General features: G+C 52.3%; 1 protein-coding gene across 4 annotated transcripts in view; it reads left to right on the top strand.

The window, feature by feature from the left end:
* Window positions 1–1,396: 1,396 nt before the first annotated feature.
* Window positions 1,397–21,296, top strand: part of ATOSB (atos homolog B) — a 38,463-nt gene continuing 18,563 nt past the window's right edge. Inside the window, exons 1-2 of one of the 4 annotated variants that reach the window (XM_059874109.1) lie at window positions 1,466–1,519; window positions 12,530–12,602. The gene's annotated coding sequence lies outside the window, so the exon portion shown is untranslated. Of the gene's footprint in view, window positions 1,520–3,973; window positions 6,878–6,923; window positions 10,839–12,529; window positions 12,603–21,296 lie in introns of those variants that run through there. The other 3 variants (XM_059874110.1, XM_059874108.1, XM_059874112.1) reach the window with 3 other exon arrangements.

Here is a 21,296-nt window from a genome sequence, read left to right on the forward strand (position 1 = left end):
TGGCCACATAGCTGTCCATAGGACACTGAGCTGCCATTTCTCCCTGCACAGAGGCACGTGCAGGGCACGGCTGTCCTGCTCATGGCTATTCCCAGACGGCACCAGCACAGCTTTATCCATGACAGCACTTCCGAAAATAATGCTATAGGATCAGCAGCAAGGCGAGGGGAGCGTTGGGACTCAGCAGCCAGTGCACTCCAGGTTCACACTAACACTGTCAGAAGATGAGATCTTGGTTATATTTATCATTTGACAATACTGGTCCCCACTATTTTTAGAGTGATGTTGCAACTGCAGTTCTCTGAGGAGCGAGGTGAGTCATTTGGGGGGACTGATTTTTACCAGACTTCACCCAAAATTGATGAAGTCAAGGCATCTCTTCTCTGACCTGAATGGCCCGTAGTCAGGCTGGTGAGCTGTGGGCTGCTTTCCCTTGAGGCAGTGAGTCCTGCCGGCATCCCCAAAGTCGGGTGGCAGTGCCCAGGAGCCCCATGGCTGCTGGGTGTTTTGATATCTCTGAGCAGCCGTATCCCAGGGGGGCAGCTGCCCCCTCGGGTCCGGCGTCCACCGTGGGCTCTGGCACAGGCCGGTACCACTAGTTCCCAGCCCGGCAGTATGGGTGGATGGCAGACCCGGCCTGCGGGTCACCGGCACCACCTGGGGAGTGAGGAACACCAGGGTGACCCCACTCGGGACATGAGGCAAGGGACACGGCGGGGGTCTCACCGGGGGGAGGCCATACTCATGGGGGCAGGGAGGGCCGTCTCTGGGGCTGGCACACATCTCACGCGTGGGGTTGGGCGAAGGGTTACTCTGGGGTTGGGACATGCTGTGCTCGTGGGTGTCTGTGCGGGTGGGACACGACGTGGAGCCGGGGGCGCCTATGGAGTGGGACGCGTTAAGGATGAGACGGCTGCCCGTGGGGTGGGACACGCCGTGCCCATGGGGTGGGACCCACCGTTCTCGTGGGGCTGTGGCCATGGGTGGGACATGCCGTGCCGTGCCCGTGGGGCCGTGGGTGGGCCATGCCGTGCCCGTGGGACCGTGGCCCTGGGTGGAACACGACGTGCCGTGCCGGTGGGGCCGTAGGTGGGCCATGCCGTGCCCGTGGGGCCGTGCCCTTGGGTGGGACAGGCTGTCTCAGCCCCGCCGCGGGCAGGGCGTACCCCTCAGCCCACAGGGTCAGGGGCGGCAGTCCCGCCCCGCGCCGACACAGGCCCCGCCCACGCCGCCGCTGCCGGCCAATGAGACACCACCCCTTCTGGGCCCGCCCCTTCCCCGCTGTCATCACACTCCCGCACGTGGAGGGGGCGGGACATAGGCGGGGTCTCGGCGAGGTGCTTCATCTCCCATTGGCCGCGCTGACCCGCGGCTCGCCCCGCCCCGCGCCCTGCCCCGCCCAGAACACCAATCAGCGCGCGGGAGGCGGGCGCGGGGGGCGTGTCCCCAGCGACACCCGGAAGGAGCGGAGGAGCAGCGCACAGTCGGGGCCGCGGCGGCAGCGGCGGAGGGGGCGCTGGTGGGTCCGGCGGGGCCGCGACGGGCAGGGCCGGGGGGCGCGGGGCACGACTGGGCTCCGGCGGGGACAGGCCGCCTGTTCGGCTTGCGAGGGGGTTCGTGCGCCCCATCTCCGCCGCCATCCCCCGGTTCCAGAAGGTTCGGGAGGGCCGTTGGGACCGGGGGCCCAGACCGCTGGGGCGAGCGGGAGCTGGGGGAGGCGCGACCAGGAGGGGCCGTGATCGAGTAGTATGGGGGAGGCCGTAAACGGAATGGGAGACTATGAGCAGGGAGGAGAGGCCGTGACCGAGATGGAGGTCTCTGAGCTGGGGACGTCATGACCGGGATGGGGGTCTGTGAGTTTGAGGCACTGTGACCGAGGTGGGGAGCTGTAGCCGGGGTACTTGGGCCGGCAAGGGGCCTGGCACCGGCGGAGGCTGGGGCAGGAGGTGCCGGGGCAGGGGAGGGCAGGCAGAGGTGTGACCGCAGAGCGACTTTGGGGCGGGGGGCGGGGGGGGGGGGGAGTGCCCGGGGGAACTGAGGCTTCAGGCGGGCTGTGTCTGGCAGAGGCAAGTGTGGAGGCAGACGGGAGGGACCGAAACGGGGTGCAGGCTTTGATGCGGGTTGTCCCCGATCCTGGCTCCCAATTCCGCGGCAGCTTAGGGAGGCTGCGCTGCCCCTGGTCTCGCCCACCAGGGCCACGTCCTCTGCGCTGTGACATGGGCAGGGACAGCCTGTCTGCAGCTCTGCCCGCACGGTAGGGCCTCCTCCTCCTCCTCTTCTTCTTTTTCTTCCTCCCGCGGGCATCAGCTCCAGCCCAGCTGGTGGGACGTGGTGGATTGTCCCCGGAAGGGCCCGCGGCGGTGGGGCCGGGTACCCCGGGGGCGCGGGAGGCGCGCCTCGGGCGGCACCTGCCCCGGGGGTCCCTTCCCAGGCCCCGGCGCGGGGCTGCGGGGTGGGCGCCGGGGCGGATGTGAACCCCGGCATCCGCCGCCCTCTGGTGACAGCCAGCCGCGGGCGGAAGGGCCCGTCGGGGGCAGTCACCCACCCGAAATCAGCAGCTGCCGACCTAGCGGGGTTTTCAAGCGTTTTGCGGGTTTTATACAGAAATCGCGCAGGCGGTGTGCGCTCGGCATCCCGGGTGTCGTGTTTGGAAAGGTGGCCTGTTAGGGAAGTCAGAGGGAATGGCTGCGTGGTGGGTGCTGGGGAGGTGGGCTTACTCACAACCCACCTGTGAACCCATCAGTACGAGGGGCACACACCTCCGGGGCTTCCACACTCCTTTTATTATTTTTCTTTTAAAGGAGGAGTGTGGAATTTGCAGCTGCTGTGGAAAATGTATGGTAGAGGAATGTTGTGCTCTAAATTTAAATTTAAAAAGTAATTTCCACTCATTGCCTTTTTGAAAACATCAGACAAGCAGAGATCTGCTTACAGACCTGCCCTCTCCCTGTTGACATCAAAGAGGGAAAGCTAGAAAATTGTGGAGAGTGTAGCAGGCTTGAACCCTTGACACCCAGCAGTGTCTTGGCAAGCTTGGTAGCACGAGGAGGTGAAGAAGGTCTGGCAGGTGACAGAGAAGAAAACTCCCAATGTGATAGTGCTAGAGTTACTTTTGGCAGGGCTGGGCTTTAGATTGAGGACCGGGAGAATGAAGTCATCCTGTAAAGCCTGGTCACCGCCTTGTTTCACAGCAGCAATTCCCATGGTTCGGGTCTCAGTGTGAGTGAGTGGTGGGGCGCTGATGGGGACTCTGCATGTCTCAGCATGCAGTCCCTGTGCTAGTGCAGGGCACTGGTGGGAGTTGGCGGGGCTGGTTTCGAGGGACACTGCTGCCACAGTGTTTGTTGCCAGGGAGTCAACACTTGGCCTCGCCTGACCTCCAGCCCCTGCTCCCATAACATTTAACCATAACACTGGATTGCTGCTTATTCCAGTGGGGCCTGGACATGTCCCTTCCCATGGAGCCTGGGGTGGTCAGGACAGCAGAATCCTGCTGTCACCACAGCTGTACAGCTGTGGCCCTTGGTGAGCTGGGCCAAGGTCCAGCCACAGTTGGAGCAGTGCTGTGGCTGTTTCAGCTGTGCCACTGCCACTCGCCTGCCTTGTTTCTGTTCCCCTTGTGAGAGGTTTCTTACCCACTCGAAGAAGGAAAGCTGGTGGGGTCACTTTGTACTGTGGGAACTCTGCTGTTTAGAGGCACAGCTTGCTGAGGAGCTCTCTTGCTTCCCTGCTTTTGCAGCAAGTTGTGCAGAGCAGCTCTTTGTGCTCTATTTTTCATCTCTGCCCTCTCCAGAAGTAGCCTTTAGGGAGTTATAGATAATTTGAATTTTAGGGCTGCTCTTTCACTCCAAATCAGATGAAGGCCACAGCCCCTACACCCTCCCCCCCCCCAACCCCTGGCTGGTGCTGAGCTTTCTCAACCTCTCTGCCCTCAGCTCTCCTCTCTCTGAGCATGCAGCAGGAGGAGGAAGTTCCCTCCCTATGTTCAAGGGACCTGTGAGGGCAGAGAAGCACATCTTTGCCCCTGGTCTTCCTCCTTGCTGTCTGTTACAGGCTGCTTGCCCTGGCACATTTCTGCATGATTGTGCTGAGTACCAGAGGCCAGAGATACCCAAACTTTGCTCTTTGAGTCTGAGGGTGATTGAAGGGGATGATTATTGATTGAGTCTTCAAAGTCAAAGACTCTTGGCTCTTCCCAAGTCCTTTACATGTTCTTACTGTTCTGGGCCTGCCCATGTTTGTCCTCTGTTTGATCTGGTTGGCACCATCGTGTGCTGTGTGGAAATGCACCATGCCTGTGGACCAGGACACTTCCTGTTGCAGAATAAGAAAACTTGTTGTTGGTGGGTATGTGACCACAGACAAGAAAGGAGAAAGTGAAGCCATATGGTTAGAAAAGTGGTGTCCTCAGCACGCTGTCAATGGAGCTGTAATCAAATTATCAGAGGCTTTGGTAGCTGGAGGAATTACTGAGTCAGGTTTGAAACAGGACAGATGTGAAGGGCAGCATGGGAGAAATCCTGAAAGGAAATATTTGTATGCTGGCAGATGGTTTGTTGCAGGTTACTTAGTGAGATTGTTGCAGGTTACTTCATGAGAGGCTTTTGCCTGATGTCTCTCCACGTCGCATAATTCCCAGGGACCACCTTCTTCCAGGGAACTGTGTGGGTCTCTTTGTCGTCGTAATGCCATGTTGCCATGTTTCTGATCCTTCCTTCTGTCTGCAGTGCCTGGCACCTCTGCTCCCTGAAGCCTATTTTCTGACCAGCTCAGTCCCTTTGTTATTTCATATTGCTTTTGCTTGTGATCAATTGAGCTAGGTGAATATAACCTCCAGAGGACTTGGATTCACAAAGTTTGAGGCCTGCTTTAGAAATTATTTTCTTTGACAAGGAAGTGTCTCTGTTTATCCTCTGTTTGGCTTTGCCCCTCTCTTTCATAGTCTCCCTTGCTTGGCCAGTGGACACCCAGCTGCCAATTAACATGTTTTTCCCCTGTTTCCATCTGCATCTTCAGCTGGTTGTGAATTCTGAATGAAGAGCAGCTGGGCTCACATGCTCTGCATTTCAGAGAGCCTTTTCAGGACTGGCCTGTGCAGTTGCAGTCATACTTGTCTGTGGCCTGGACAATCCCCCAGCTAAGCAACATGATGGTAGAACAATACTAGGATGAGAAACCTTCAAAGGAGTCCTGTGTGCTGCAAAATGGGAAGTTAGTGATTCAGCTGGAAGTGCTTTTTAGTAACAAATCCATGTCCTGGGCCAGGGGTGATGTCAACGCTGAGATTCTTCTTGTTAGATGTGAACAAAGATGCAAAGCCCTTTATGCAAGAGCTGAGGTGGTAATCCAAATCTCCTGGCCTCAGTCCAATTGGGGTAATTGCATTCTTCCTGGGTAGTGTTTTCAACCCATCCCTGTCAGATACATTGCCATTGCTTCCTGTGCTGCTGCAGTATGTGGGTGGCAGTACTTCAGCCATGTCCAAAGCAATTCTTGTCACTGCTCAGGCTTAGCGCCTTTTGAGCCTTCTCTGAAAGACAGTGTGCTAGAGGAGGGACTTGGTCAAGGGTTTTCTATTTATGTATATTTACATCTACATATTACTGGGGCTTGTTCTGCTTATAAGCTCTCCAAACCAATAGCCCTTGTGCCTAGCTGGTACCATTTCCAGGTGGGCCTTCTCCTGGAATGCCAGTGCAGGTGTCATTAAGCACAAACTTTCTGGGTGCCCTCAGGACAGTCTTAAGGGCTGAAACCCCAGTAGGGTGGTGTGGCCGTGCCTCCCTGCACCACGGTGGGAAGACTGTGTTTCTGGGGCACTGGCAGCCTGTCTGACTGCAGTGCTCTGCTCCCTGGCATGGCAGCTCTGGTCACAGCTGGGTTGGGCTCTGCTGGTGCTGCAGGGTGGTTGCCTGTGTGGATGGTCAAGCTGGGGAGCAGGGACTGCCTCACAGCAGCTTTTGCCCATCATGCCTGCGGCCAGGGGAAGGTCAGACCTGATCCTAGGGAGTGTGATACCATCCTGGTTTTCAGGACCTGCTCTGCACGAGGACCTAGCCCACACAAAGTGTGATCTCAAGTGGTCTGCAATTAAAGCACTGGGAGCCTGGGGAGGAGACTTAACATCTTTGTGATGGTGTTGGCAGGCTTCTCGGAGATTTCTATTAAGCAATTGTCATTTTCTCCCTTCCCTGTAGCCTGGGAAACGCTGCGGTGTTGGATTTGTCTTGGTCTGTTTGGGTTGTTGGGAGGGGTGTCTCTCCAGCAGTGGAGTTTGTCCCTCCCTGCCCTGGCTCTGTGTCTCCATAGGGTGGCTTAGCAGGTGACCTGTGAGGACCACAGCCAGCGCCTGTTCTTGCAGATAAACCATATGCCAGCGCACCCACTCGAGTACAGCAGAGCCTGTGTGGTGGAGAAATCTACAGCTGTGTGGGTGGACAAGAACAAAGCCAAAGGCACAGAAAGGCCTTTATTTCCCACTGAAATCTGGGCAGGGATATTGTGGATGTGACCTTTGCAGCTCTCTCTGGAGAGCCAACTGTGCACCCACCTGGAGTCATGCTGGGAACTGGGGGTAGCTGGAAGCCAGGAGGGAGTCAGGGCTGCAGCTTGAGGGGCAGCCTCAGCACTGGTAAAAGATGTGGTGGGATCTTTGAGCTGATGGGGTGCTTGGGGTCTCTCACTTCTGTGCACAGGCCACTAACTCACTTGGCTTGGATGAGCAGTTACTGCCCACCCAGTGTTCCAACTGAACCTGTGCGTGTGGACTTGTCTTTCCAGGTGACCCAAGACAGCCAGAACAAGCAACCTCAAGGCCAGACTGTGAGGGCTGACAGCTGAGAGCTGCCTTCTCTGTCTGCGTCAGCCCTACACCGAGGTTAGCAACGTTCAAACATCTCTGATTTCCCTTGCCTCATCAAGGCTGTGTGAAGAAACAGGGAGCGCTTGTGCTCTTCTCCCCTCTGATCACAGGGATAGCTCTGTAAAGTTGATGCCACCAAGTGAGGTTCTCCCACAGCCAAGGTTTTTTGGGTGCTCCTGCATCCCACCTGGCTGTCAGCATGGCAAGGAGAACCTGGATTTGTGGAACCAGTGCTGCTAAGACTGTTGAACCCTGCACACAGTTGTCAAGAGCTCAAGGGTGATGTGTTCTTGGGAACTTGCAGTCTGTGCTGTTTGCCACACTCATCCTTTTGCATACCAGCAGGATTGAATTGGGAGCATTTCCCAGCTGCAGGCCCCTGCTGTCCTTCACCTGAACCCAGCTGAGACTTTACCCAGAGCTCGTGGCAGATGTAATCATGTTCTCCATTAGCAGCATTTGGGTTTTTCCTGCATTTTCCCAGAATTTTGTAGCTTGGCTTTGGTGTATGAGGCTTAGAGGAAGTATTTCAGGAGAACCAGCAGTTTTTGTATTGTCACTGGCAAGAAATACTACCTGCTCCGTGGCAGCCAGCCTGGAGCAGCCTGAGATGGCTGTGGGCTTCCTGCTCTGTCCATGGATGCTTGTGTGCCTGCCTAGAATCCAGCAGTGCTTGGCCCACCTGCATGGTGGGCTCTCACCTGAAAGGGAGCCCTCATCAGGACTGTGCCTATGGCAGGGCAAGATGAACCCTTCTCTCACCCTAGAGCTCAGGTGTCATTCGGCCAGGAGAGATTATAGGGGGAAGACATAGTTTAGGATGCATAGCTGCCCAGGCTCTGCAGCTCTTCCTCTGAAGTGTCTGCCAGGGAAGCTGGGAGCAATCCAGAGGCAGCTGGAAACTGGGCTTCAGGCCATCTCATCCTTTAGCCTGATGCTGAAGTGGTACCCACAGTGGGTGAGGCAGGGATAGATTTACCTGTAAAGGTGAAAGGAAGGAAAGAAGAAGTCCTTTGCTCATGCCAGTGCCCTGTGCTGCAGATTTCCAATCACACAATGCAGTGAGAGCAGAGTGGCCCCTTTATCCAGCTGGACTGTGGCATTCACTAATACCTGTTCCATGGTGGGATTTTATATCTCTTTTAGTGATGAGAGGCATGGCAAAGACTAGAGAAAAGGTTTGCTCTCAGTTCTGCTGGAGCTGCTTGTAGATCCCAGTTCACAGCATGCTCTGAGGGTTCCCCTGCCTTTTGGCAAAGGCCGTTTCAACACCGGGCACACCACAGAATCATAGAAAGGCTTGGTTTGGAAGGGACCATAAGGATGAGATTTCAACCCTCCTGCGACGGGCAAGGGGAGCCACACACTAAACCAGGTTGCTCAGGGCCCCATCCAACCTGTCCTTGAACACTGCCAGGAATGGGACATCCACAGCTTCTCTGAGCCACCTCTGCCAGTGCCTGACACCCCTCTGGCATAGTATTGGATCCACTTTTCTCCCACCCCTCCTTGATAACTATTTAGCTTAATATCTTCATGGACAGCAAGTCTCCCATTTATGTGTAAAGCAGCAGCTTTTCCTGTTGGTTGACATGAACCTGTTCTCTGGTTCATGTATCACCTTACCCAGGCGATATCAGTGAGTTTATATTTGGACTGAATTAGCAATTTTGGTTCCATTTAGTGCAGCTGGTGGTAGTCTGGAAACTGATACAACTTGCAGACCTGTGTACAAAATTGCAGTGCCTCTCTTGGGAATGGGATGGAGCCCTGTGCTGGGAAACATAACTACTGGGCAAAGTGGAGTTTTTATCTTCAACAGAAAGCAGTCAGCTGAATGTCCTCCAGCCTTCTCTTGGTGTGTGTAGGCTGCCCTTGCCCCAGAGTCTGACCAGCTGATCTTTCCACTGAAAAACATAAGAAAATGCTGCTTCCTCCTTCAGAACTGGAGCTCTGGTTTCCTTGTGGATATTGGCACTGGAGTTATGCAAGGAATCCTCTATTTTGCCCTACCATCTCTGTTGCAAATAGGTCGGGCATTCAAAGATCCTGTTCATAGGAGTGTTGGGACAGCTGGATCCCTGTTCAGTTCTTGCTGCTCCCAAGAATGAAGCAGAGGATCATCTGCTGAAGCTATTTTAGGTTTCTGAACATTGCTGGTGTCCCTCTGAGCTCCTATTTGTGTGCAATCCTACGGCTTCCTGCTAAGATCTGTGTGAGAATCCTGTATCCTCATGTGTGAAGGTTTTGTTTGTGCACAGCGTCCCAGGGATTAAGGAAAGCTTCGAATTCCTCACTTACCTCAACATCTAACCCATATCAGCTGTATCTGTGACTCCTTTTTCTAACCTTTAGCTCTGAACATCCCTTGGACCTTGCTTTGCAGATGCCCACGTGTTGCTGGTGGGAAGCAGGTGGCAGTTTCCCATTTTTTTCCTGCCAGAAATGTGTGTCCTTCTTGTTTGCAGCAGTTGATTCCTGTTGTCTCAGATGGGAACATGCATTGCTGAAAGCAGTCTTCCACACAACCTCTAGGTGTAGAACTACTCCAAAGCCCACAGCTGAGTGAGATGAGATCCTGGTTCTGGCCATGGTTGGGTGGTTGCTTGCCATCTGCCACCACCATCCTCCAGCGTGGCACAGGGTGGGGCCTCCTGCCCTCTCCCTTCTTGGTACACCCAAGACTTTTGGCTTCCCTGCACTTTTTGGTTTCTACCTGCTCAGGTAATTTTTCAGCAGTGCTGAGCATTGCTGAGTTTCATGTTGAGGCAAGAGGTGGCTCTGCAGTTTTGGCCCATCTTTATTTTTAGCTGTGTAAGGCATGGTTGATGGTATCAGAAGGAAGTTGCATGGCCTCCGGAGCTCCATGACTCATCCTGGATCAGGACCGAGGCTTTGCTAGCTTCTGCTATAACCTTCAAGTGATGTAACTGGTTTTGGGAAAGGGCAGAACACAGAGAGAAGCAGAGCTTTTAGAAGTTTGGGGTTTTTTTTTTTTTTGCTTGTCTGCTAAGTTGTTGAATTTACATGGTGAAAGATATTGACAGATATCACTCCTGAGTGTGTTTCAAGAGGGTCCTTTGTCTTGTGTCTTGTGCCTGTGTGAGAGAGGTGAAAGGGAGAAGAGCTCTGCTTACCACCCACGCTGGGTTACTGTTTAGTGGCAGGAATCAATGGTAGGGGAGAGTTTTTAAGGCAAGAAACAAAGCAGGATCCTTTGTCCAGTTCAAGCCACAGTGAGGTTTGGTGCAGCAGTACAGACCTCCCTGAAGTGGAAACTGTCTGGAACTGGAGAGCAGAGGCTTAGGAGATACCTGCCAGAATGCAGCAAGAGGAGTCTGAGACCCCCATTCCCATCAGATCTGGTACTACTGCAATGTAGAAAGAGCTGCTGGGGCTTTCTGACATGCAGGCAGCTGTGTTGGGCTGGACTGGAGAGGGACTGCATGTCACCCCCATGGAGCAGGCCCTGTGGGACAAGTGAGGATATTGAAGCACCCCTGCCTGCCACAGCACGAAGGAGATGCAGTTAAAAAGGTCTCTATTACCCAAATTTGTCTTCTGTGTCTTGACTTGAGAATAGACAAGGTGGGGTTCTGGAGTAGGGTCCTTGCCTCTGAGGTGGGCAGGGATGAGGGCTTGTGGGAGTGAGCTTCCATGTCTACCCCATTTCCTTCCTTGGTGAAGGTGCTGCCTTTTAGGAGTAGGTTGAGGCTTTTGGGTGTTTCATGTGTGGGGCATCAGGGAGAGGACATGCAAGGGGGAACAGAGACAGGGGAACATGCTGGAGGGTATTGCTATGGCAACTTGCTGCTGGCAGTGTCACTGACTAGGAAGAAAAGTAATCAGGCAAATGTGGAAGGTGCCACAGCCCTCAGTGCAGCCCAGTCCCAGCTGTGCCGTCGGCCTGGCACCCCTGGACTCCTGCCTGACAATTTGGCATCTGGAGCTGTTCTCCTCTGGCAGCAGCCTCAGGGTGAGTGGTCAGGGGTGTTTTGTCCATCTTCTCCCCTCTTTCACCCTTTGCTGGTGTGTGGGCAGGCAGCTCCCACTTACAGACCTGTTCGTTTTGAAGCCCTGAGCTGCAGAGCAGGCCCAGCCGGGAACAAACCAGTCTCTTGATCCCTCTCACTGTACCATGGAAGAAAGCGAGTCATTTTGCTGCCCTTGCTTATCCTCAGTTAATCAACATAAGTGGCTCCAGCCGTGACTGCACCTCCCCAGGATGCCTGGCTCTGTGCTGTGCTGTTCTGTCCACCTTGCACAGCCAGTTTGCCTTGCTCCAGGGTATCTGTACTCAGAGAGAGCAGACACTCTTGTGACCCCTCTGATATGGTCTGAGACCATCCTCTGGTGCAGGCAAAAGAGAAGTTAAACATTTTTGAAGCTGCCTTTGGGTAGACCTCTTACCAGATACTGGTAAGAGGGCTATTATTGGTGAAGGGGCAATCATGCACTCACTAGCAAAGGGAGTGGATCAGGAAGCCATTTCCAGCCTGGCCATAATGTGAGTGTGACTGAGACCTGACCTGTTATCCATGATATGCCTAAAGGCCTGGATGTAAGCCAGGGAAAAGGACCTGCTGGCGGCAAGCACAGCTTGCTCGTGTCAACATGGATGGCTGTGTGAGCTGTAAACCTCTCTCATTACACCTCTCAAAGGTCACTGCTGGCAGCAAGCTACAACACCCTGCCCACAGCTCTGTGCCCAGCCCAGAGTGAGAGGGGAAACAATGCCCTTGGAGATGTATGGAGGCTGGTTGTGTGGGCTTGCCATGGGGTGGCACAGGCTGCTCTGGTGTCTGTGGCCAGAGTCTGTCTGGGACTAGGGTGTTCAGTCAAAAATGGATGGGAAAGGATCCCTGTGAGCTACCCAAATAGCTCTGTACTCACAAATGTCATAATCCTTGCCTGAGCTGTGACCCCTCCTTTCCAGGGTAGAAGGCCTCATGTATTGCCCTGAAAACCATTTTACCCTTTCCAGTATGCCCTAGTGTCCTTCTGTGATATAGGATTACTGTAAGATCTGTATGGACTGCCCACTTCTCCTCTCCAGTTCTGCAGTTTCAGTCATCTTAAAACTCCCGAACCGTCTAGACTTGTTTGCACAATGTTCCCTGGACTCCAGACCCTGGTGTTCTCAAGGGAGAGCAAACAAGGAGGTGGAACCTGGAACATGGAGGCTCTGGGAAAGCCTCCCGTGGTGGACAGCAGTCTGCTTCCTCCCTCTCACTTCCAACAGGTTCCTTCTGCTTTCAGAGGGGAGCAGCTTGCCTCTGCACTGGGGGCTGGAGCTTCCTTCCCATGGAGGAATCTGGGACACTGGTTCCTGACACTGAGGGCAGTTTTGGGTCAGCAGCTCAGACACTGCTTTCCACCTTCAGCACTTGGTGTGAGAGTGGTGTTACATTATATTTTTGTATTATGGGTGCAGGTGGTGGCAGAGCATGGTAAAAGTCCATTGAGCCGCACTGTAGGTCTCTCTGACCCCACTTTTGCAGCCAGTGGTTTCTCATCTTTCCTCTGGACTAAGGCCCCAAGATGTGCTGTGGAATATCATGGAGTGATGCAGGGCCCAGCAGATGAGGCTCTGGGTCATACGTGTGTGTTGGGGTGGGAATTGCCATTTTCTAGGCCAGAATATGTTTTCTTTTTTATCATTTGTAGACACCTTGCCTGCCAAGATCACTGCCCAAGGCTCAATCGCATGGACACTGTGACCCCATAAGTTACAACCCTTGTAAGTTGCCCCCCTTTTTCTGTCTTACCTGTTAATACTACATAGTTTTAAGCACAAAGTACCAAAAAAGCCCAAAGGTAGTGGGGTCACATAATTTGTTGCCAATTTGGAGAGGAGTTAAGATAGGCAGTGCTGGAATAAACATTTAGGGAGAGGCAGCCAAGAGAGGTTTCCTCCTGCCTGAGCTGTGGTGTTAAAGCTGGGAAAGTACTGTGTGGGTTACATGCTGCTTTGCTTTGCCTTTGCCATTACCTGAGGCAAGTCCAGGACATGCATGCCTACTTGTAAACAGGTAAGGACACCATCCTGAGCAGTGTCACTCTGAAAAATTGGACAGTGCCCTGTGGGCCATCAGGACCAACCTGCATGCTGCTGCTGTGGGAAGAGTGGTGGGGATTTCAGCAGAGAGGTGATAGATCGGTGAGACCAAGTGGAAACTTCGACTCTGTGGGTGTTTCTACCTGCATTCCCTAAATTGTGAGAAGGTAGCTGAGTCCAGCTGTGCTGTACAGATTGTCTGGAAGATGCATGAAGAATGACTTGCAAGAGCCAACCCTTAGCCCCACTCAGGCCGGGAGAAAATGCCTGGATGCCATGTACCAGGGTTTGCTTATTGCCAGTCAGCGCTGCTGGAGCTGTCAGGCCAGCTCTGCCACTCAGCCCTTTCTATACCAGCCTTTGCATTGCTGATGAGATTAGCATAGCTGGGCCAGCAGTGGACAAAGGGCGTAATTCTCAAGATCCTCTCTGCTGTGGCTGCCAGCAAAATAAAGCAGTTATGGCATCAAGAAGGGAGTCTGAGCTTTGCTTTCAATTCATCTTTTAACAGCAGCAAAAGCTAAAAATATAAGCTGTTTTTGAGGAACTAGAATATTCTCAAGCTTTTCACCTAGGTCTGGTCTGCCAGCCTCTTTCCTAGGCTGACAGTCTGGGATCTTAAGGTATTTGCAGTGATCTGTTCTGCCCATGTAATAAATATGGACAGAGAGACCAGAAAAATTGGTGGCATCAATCTGCCACCCTGAAAGTGCTCCTCTTGCTGCTGTGCCTCTTCCCTGTAACCAAAGGCTGTTTTGTGGCTTAGATTTGTTGAGGAAACAGACTTACAGCTCTTCTCTTTCTTCTGTGCAGCAATTTCCCTGGCAGCTCAGTAGGAATGATTTATTATAGATTTCAGCTGTTTAATTCTGTTTCCCTACAATATGACAGTGTTGGAGTAACTGAGCAAGAGGCAGAGATGTTTCCGGAGGAAGGCTGCTATCAGAGGCCACCCCTGTAGCAGAGGCTGGAAGCAAGGAGGAACAGTTTACCAGGAAATGCCTGTGTTCATGCACTGGGCACTATTGGGAAGGAACAGGCATCTCACCCTCAAAGCTTCCTCGCTACGGGGCTCCAAACATTGCTGATGAAGCTGTTTGAGCAGCAGTGAGAATGCTGCCCTCCAGAGCCTGGGAGAAGTCTGACCAAAGTGGTGGTCTGGAGAGAAAAGGCAAATTCTGTCCTTAAGTGAACCTTCAAGGGCTATTTTTGGAGTGTAGGTTTTCTTCTTTTTTTTTTTTTTTTTTTTTGGTTTGTGGGTTGGGGTTTTTTAATTACTTTTTGATGGTGGTTTGGGCTTTTTTTGGTACTGAAGAGGAATCGTTTTTGCAAATCCCTGTAAGGCAAGAGAGAATTTCCTTTGGAGTGAGCTGGCCTGAAACTCGATATGTCTCTGATGTGTGTTAACAGAGAAATTAAAAGATAGTACCATAAAGTGATAGGGGATAATGAATTTCATCTAGTATTATGTTGTCCTGGGAGATAGAGCTGGGGCAAGGGTATTGCAATAATGTTATGCTTTGCATGACAATAACAGCAAATACCACCTTAAAACACTTCCCCGGGGAGGGGTAAAAGGGTCAGTTTTCAGAGAGTCCCCAGGAAGGTGGAGCGAGGCAATCAAGAAGACAGAAGCCTGAGAAAAGATGCCAGGAGACTTACAGATGAGCAGTGTGTAATAGCTGTGCATTTTTTGCAGCTCAAGTTCAGTTTTCCCATTCTTTGTCCCATCTGAACTGTGCAATCTTGAGAAACACACTCAAGAAACCGTAACTTTAATAACATTTGTGATTTGTCTGACCCAGAGCCTGAATGAACAAATCTTTAACTTATCTGTCTTCTAGGCAGATAGATGAGTGGTGGTTTGTTACTGCACCAGTTAGGGATTTTAAAGAGTTCTGCTGTGGGTGTACACTGCTATAGACCTGGTACCGGGAAGCTTTACTGGTTAGCAGGTCCTCAAAAGGGTTTCTGTAGGTGTGTGATAAAAACTGAGAGCCTGAGGTCAGTACTTGGAAGCCTACCAGCTCCTAGAGCTGGACCAGAGTATCGAGTCTTTACTTAGACACATGAATCTATTAAGGTAGAGAATGCCATGACTTGTTCTCAATGAAGCATCCAGTCCCCTACCCCCTTCTGAGACCTATGGCAATCTTCTGATTTATAACACTATATCTGGGTCTTTTTTTTTTTTTTTCCCTTTTTTTTTTTTTTCCTTTTTTTTTTTCTTTTTTTGTTTTTCCTGGGCTATGCTAAGTTATTGCATATCCTGGTCCCCTCTGGTGGCAGAGAGCATGTGGGTCAGTTTGTGTAGCCCAGAGAGCTAGGTGCAGTCCTTATGGCCAGCAGCAGATTGGGGCCAACTCCTGCTTTAAGAGAGGTGGAAACAGAGGAGATTGACAATTAGGAAAACTGCTTGATGTAGAATATGTGGGTACCTTTTAATCTCTCGCCATCACTGGGCTTCTCAGAGGTCTTGGTACCACTCTTGCTCCACTCCCCATGCTGTGCCAGGGGCTGGGTGCTGCTCACCCATCTCCTTCCTCAGGGCAGGGTCAGCATGCTGTGACTCAGTTTCCCTGAAGCCTGAGGAGAAGGAAGGGGGTGGAACAGGACCAGAAAGGGGCAGAGGGGAAGTTACAGCAGCTGATAGGAAATGGCATTTTAGGGTGCTGCAAGGTGGCCCTACCCCATCCTGTCTGCTGGGGTGGTATTTTGAGGTGCAGTGATACAAGCTGGTTCTGTCTGCCATGGAACTGGTGTTTCAGGATGTGGTTGGGCAGCTCTGTTCCAGCTGCAGAGCTGGCGATTTTGGCAGCCCTTGCTCCATCCTGCCTTTTCCTGTGCCAGGGATCAGGCTAGGAAGTGAGATGTGGCTGTATCTTCCATGTCCTCTGCATTCCCATGTCCAGGGTGTATAATTATGCACAGTCCCATAGCACTGCTTCCCCAGCTTGTGACTTTGGGCTGCTGGTCAGGATGTGGGTCTGAGCTTATCTCAGACAAGGCAAGAATCAGTGTGCAGGCTGTGTAGTAACAGCCTGGCATCCCTTGCTGGCTCTGATTTGCTCCTGTTCATGGAGCAATGGCTCTGCCGGGGGACAGGAGCAGAGGAGTCCTTGTAAGACTGGTAATGGAGGTGCCCAGTCCCAGCTGTTTCCTTCCTCATCCCTATTCCTCAGTGTAACCCCAAATCTGCATGCATGGAGCATGTTTTGTAATAAATCTGCTAAACTGAGGGCAGGCAGAGTAAATACAGGTGACTATAAAGAAGTGTAACCCCAAAACCTGCCTGTGTTGTTGCAGCAGTATGAGGCACAGTAGTTTGTAATGATGATGAACATGGCCAGAGACATCCCTCCCATCCTGCCGTGTGTGTCTGATGCTTCCTTCAAGCCACCAGCAGATTTTCAGTACAGCTCTTCTGTAAGTGGAGGGTGGGTCCAGCTTCCCATGGATGCTGCAAACTGCTCTGCTTCTGTGAAACTCTCTTCATTTGAGGCAGTGCTCTAAGGGTTAAGCCATGGTTGTGGAATAGGGTTTGTAGCAGGAACAAAGAGGGCTTTTAAGGTCTGTGCTGGCCTAGGAATAGAGGGAATTGATTGAGCCTTTCCCAGTGTGTTGAATTACAAAGGTCATGGAGACCCTTTTGCTGGGAGGCAGCAGCCTTTGAGGTCCCTGCTGGAAGTGGGGCAGAGAGAAAAGAAATTGTGAAAGTCAGTGAGAGCAACTTAGTGGAGAGCTTTAAAACCAGGTGAAAACTGGAACTGTATCCTGGGGTAAATAATGTCTGAACACAAGGCTGGGTACCTTCTCCCTGGGATTTTTTGGAGGTTTGGTTTTGCTCCACCTCCTTCTCCCTATTGCATTTACAGCTGTCCCACACATGAGACCTGAATAAGCAGCACCTCTGGTGTACCCAGAACTTGGATGGGCCTCTCCAGCCTGCTTAGGGCTGGTGAAGGCAGCAGAGGGTAAAAGGCAGTGCCTGTAAGGGGGGATCTTTCCAAAATGCAGAAGAGGAGCATGTCTAGTGCCTACAGGGACATTTTGCCTCGACAAAAGAGGAAGCTTCATACCACCTGAACTAGACCTGGATTTTTCATGTGTAGCTGAGAAGGAAAGCCCAACTCTAGCTGGTTTCTATGCCCCTCTTCCTTATGTCATCTGCTCAGAATGTCCCATGGGGCACAGCAGCAGAGGGTCCAGCAAAAGGAGCTAGGGAAAAGATGAATGGCAGAAACTTCTGTTTCCCCTCCTGCAGCAAGATGAAGAGTGGACACAGTAGTTTCCATCTTGACCTTTGGATGGGATGAGCCATCTAGCCAACGCACCCAAGACATATGGAAAAACATGGTTTAGTGGTTTAGTCCTTAAAACTTTCAGGTGTTAAGTACCAGCTTATCAGGCATTCTGCCATTCAGCTCCATCCACTGGCACAGGTGTGCTCCCCCATCTGATATTTTATTTAAAGTAATTCCACTTCTGATCTTTATGTTGGATCAGGTGACCTCAGATGTGATTTTTGGAGCAAAGGACTGTTTAGGCTCTGCCTGGGAAATGAAAGCTGATTCCAGTTAATATCCCATGGGGGTCTCTGCAGCCACTACTTAAGTTAGCAGCCTAGAGGCTTCTCTACTTTTTTAAACACTAGAAGGGCAGGACTGTGGGAACACAGGGCTACGTGAAAAGGGGGGCTTGTTTTGGTGCTCTCAGAAACCCAAACATCTGCTCACCTTGGTAGCCAGCCTGTTATTGGGGTCATTCTCTGTATATCTGTCTCATTAACCAGGAACTGTTTCAGCAGAAGCATCAACTTCATGGACTAGTTGCTGCTTAGCATTGACTTTGAGAAGGTCTGAATTCCTTCATGTGTTGTTGCTCCAAATTCTTTCTTCTCACCCTGTCCTTTGGCATCACCTGTGCTGCAGAAGCTTGCCAAAAACAAACATAAAGATGGATAACTGGGCTCCTTTCTGCTGGTAGTTACAGGTTGCTGACCTGGAATGTGGTGTTGGAAGACAGCAGAGTCTACTCCCTGTTTTTCAGGTGAACACTCTGCCACTCTTTTCAGCCACCTGGACTGCAGAAGGGGAACATGAGGCATTTGCAAGAGTTCCCCTTGGTGTGGGTAAGATGTCAGAATCAAGAACAGCTTGGCTGTCTCTGCTCTGCTCCTTCTCCCATCCCAGCTGGAGAAGGTTGTTGCAGATGGGATGTTACCCCTCTGTTAGTCACAAAGAAGGGTGTGGCAGGAAAGTCTGGCTCAAAAGTCAGTCAGTCTGGCTCAAATTTGATCAGTCCCCAGCTATTTAACTGGATGTAGGGCAGTCCTTCTGCTTCTTCTGTGCTTGGGGGCTATCTCAGGGAGCTGACCACGTCCAAGAGCTCATACAGGTTTTTTCTGCTCTCTCAGGGGCTCCCAGAGTTTGTAGACAAGCCCGTCTTTTCAGTGGTGGTAGGCTGATTTAAGCATGTGCATTTAAATTGCTGGGTCTGTCCTGCTGGTGGCTGCTGAGTTTCGTTCAGGAGCTTGCCCAGTTGCTGTGACCTTAGTGACACTGTGGCCATGGTGTTGGCTCTGCTGACACATACTGAGCACTATGGATCTCCCCACTACTTCCCTAGAAGAGACCTGAAGTACTGGAGCATCCTGATGAGAGGAGGGGTGCTGTGCAGGGGAAGCTGCAGGAGCCCATAAGGATGCCACAGGACAAAAACTTGTATTTTGTTGTCCTGAGCAAAGAGGTTCGGTGTATACATAGGATCAAAAATTGAGAAGTCCAGGGAGAAGCAGCGATTCTGGCATACAATCCTAAGCTTTGGCAGAAAATCATTCTTTGTGCCTATTAATATGTGACATTCCAGCCCAAAGTGTTGTCCCTCGCTCCCTGGCCAAAATGCAATTTACTTTGGCCTTAACTCCTGGGTGTCAGTGCTTTTTGTCTAAGCTGGGGCCATGTGACACTGCTGAAGACATAATGCCTGACTGACTTGCTCTCTTGCAGTATACTTGCCCCAAGTATCCTTTGTGTGGCTGCAGGCAAAGTGCTGCAGATGGCCAAGGGATCCTGGGTGGAAGGGACCAGAGTCCCTTGTCAGCATGACTGTGACCCATGTGATGTGGAAAGAGTGAGAGAAGAGCCTGTGTGATGCCAGTAATTTTCTGTTGTAGCCAATAGGAAATGGATCCTCTAGCTCTGACAGGCAGGGGTGCAGGTCTGTGACTGGGTGTGCTGCATGGAGCAGCATCTTGTGCTCACACCACAGCTCTCCTGTGCTCAGACACAGATGGATGTGCAGAGCCCCTGTGTGTGCCACAGCTCTCGCTAGGCTTGGCACAGCTGTACAGTGCCATCTTCCTTTTGTCACCTCTGTCTGCTCTGGTCCATCTGAGGAGACTGAGGTTACCTGGACAGCCCTCAGAAGGGTTTAGCAGGTGGAGGCAGTGTGTGTGGTTTGGGAACAGGCCAGAATGTGGAAAAGAGGGGAGGGAAAGTATGTGGGGTAAAGCCTGTTTGAGCCTCAGCCCCAAGCATTAGGGAATTGCCAGTCAGAGCAGCAGTCTGCAGAAGATCTGTATGTACACAGACCGTGTGTGTGACTTGCACTGTCCACACTCAGGAACTGGCCAAGCCTGTGGGCCCTGCACGCACAACATCATTAGCTGATGCCAGCTGACTGTAGCCATGCTTAGAAGAAATAATTTTATGTCTCCCAGGAATCTGTCCACCTTGGAGAGTAAAACCAGGAAGAGGCACAGCCTGGAGGAGCATGTTTGCCTGTACCCAAAGGCAGCTTAGCTGGCAGACATCTTGCCTGTGGATCTGAGCTGTGGCAATGCTGGGTAACCCTCCCACAGCCAGCAGGTTTGGGCTGATAAAGGGAATGGGTTTGCCTGGAAAGCAGCCTCAGAGCCTGGAGGAAGCTCTCCCCTAGCATTGCTCCTTATCTTGGCAGCACTCCCAGCCTGCCTCTGCCCCTTCTCCCCACAATGGACTTGAGCCAGTGGTGTCACCTCTGCTCCTCTTGGGTGCTGTGGGGGCGAGGATTCTGGCCAGTTTGCTGCCTTGTAGAGTCTGTGTGTGTGTCCAAAATTGCCCATTTTGCACACACACACACACACACTCCCTTCGTGCATGGGGCTGTGGCAGAGATGGGTTAGTCAGGAGGGGGTGAATCACAGGGGAATGAGTCAGTGCAAAGCAGAAGGCAGGTGCTTGTGCAGGACAGGGCTTTAAGGGAGCCCAAGGGTCTGGCAGCTCATGCTGACTTCCTGGGAGATGGACTGAGCTTGTCAGACGAGAGCTGGAAAAGCCACAAGGCGAAGGCATATGCCTGTGCCTTTGGAACAGGTCAGGATCTTAGCTACATGCTGAACTCCAGCTGTGGGTATGTTGCTATCCTGGAAAGGCTTGGGGCATCTTTGGTGCTGAGGCTTTCCCAAAGAGGAGCACTGCAAGGGAGTGCAAGGACCAGGTATGCCTACCTCCAGTGAATCAGGTGGATCTTCATCCCCACACAGGCAGTGAGGTGTCCAGCCAGCCCTAGGCAAGCTGAGCAAGTCTCTGTGCTGGTCAGATCCTGCCCAATTCTCTGAGAGAGAAGAAGCAGTATGGGAAGATGAATGATACTTGTTGGGGCAGAGAATGATAAACAAATAGCTCTGGATTGAGTGAAGACAGCATGGAGGGGATGCAGGTAACAACACTGGAGATTTGTGGACATGGGTGGTTGTTGCCTCCAAAACCCGTTGTGTGACCTGGGCTCTGCTGCAGACCCTTGAGGGTATTGCCAGGGTTGCAGATGGCTGCTTCTCTCATCGAGGGACCTGCTCTGGACTGCTGGGTTTTCATCTAGCACAGCTGGTCTCTGCTGACTTGGACTCCTAATTGTCCTGCTCATCACTCCTGCAGACAGCTCTCTCATGGGCATGGTGGAGGCAGCCATGGTATCAGAGCTACAGCAGCACAATCAAAGCTCTCTGTCTAGGGCCAAACTTCTTGGAGCAGGCACTTGGGAATTCTGTCTTAAATAACATAGGTGTGTTGCAGCAGGCACTGGTATTGCTACCAGAGCAAGGATCAGGTACTTGAACACAAGCAGCTCCTGCTGATCTCAGGTTGAAATGAGTCTCTTTTTAATACATCCCCAAGATAGGCAAGTGCAGGTACCTCCCATCCTCCTTGGTGGCACCCTTGTCTGGGCAGGATGGAGCCCCGCAGGCTCCAACAGTCTCCAGAGATGAGCTGGGGCTCTGGCTTCTTGTGTGCTGTAATGGACAGAGGCTGAGAGTGGTGGGCTTGTGCAGCCTGGGGGAGGACAGGCCGTGAAGGGGGCTCTTACTGCTGCTGCAAGCTGTGGGTTTGCAGGGAA

The sequence above is a fragment of the Haemorhous mexicanus genome, chromosome Z, assembly GCF_027477595.1.
Source record: "Haemorhous mexicanus isolate bHaeMex1 chromosome Z, bHaeMex1.pri, whole genome shotgun sequence".
Lineage (NCBI taxonomy): Eukaryota > Metazoa > Chordata > Aves > Passeriformes > Fringillidae > Haemorhous > Haemorhous mexicanus.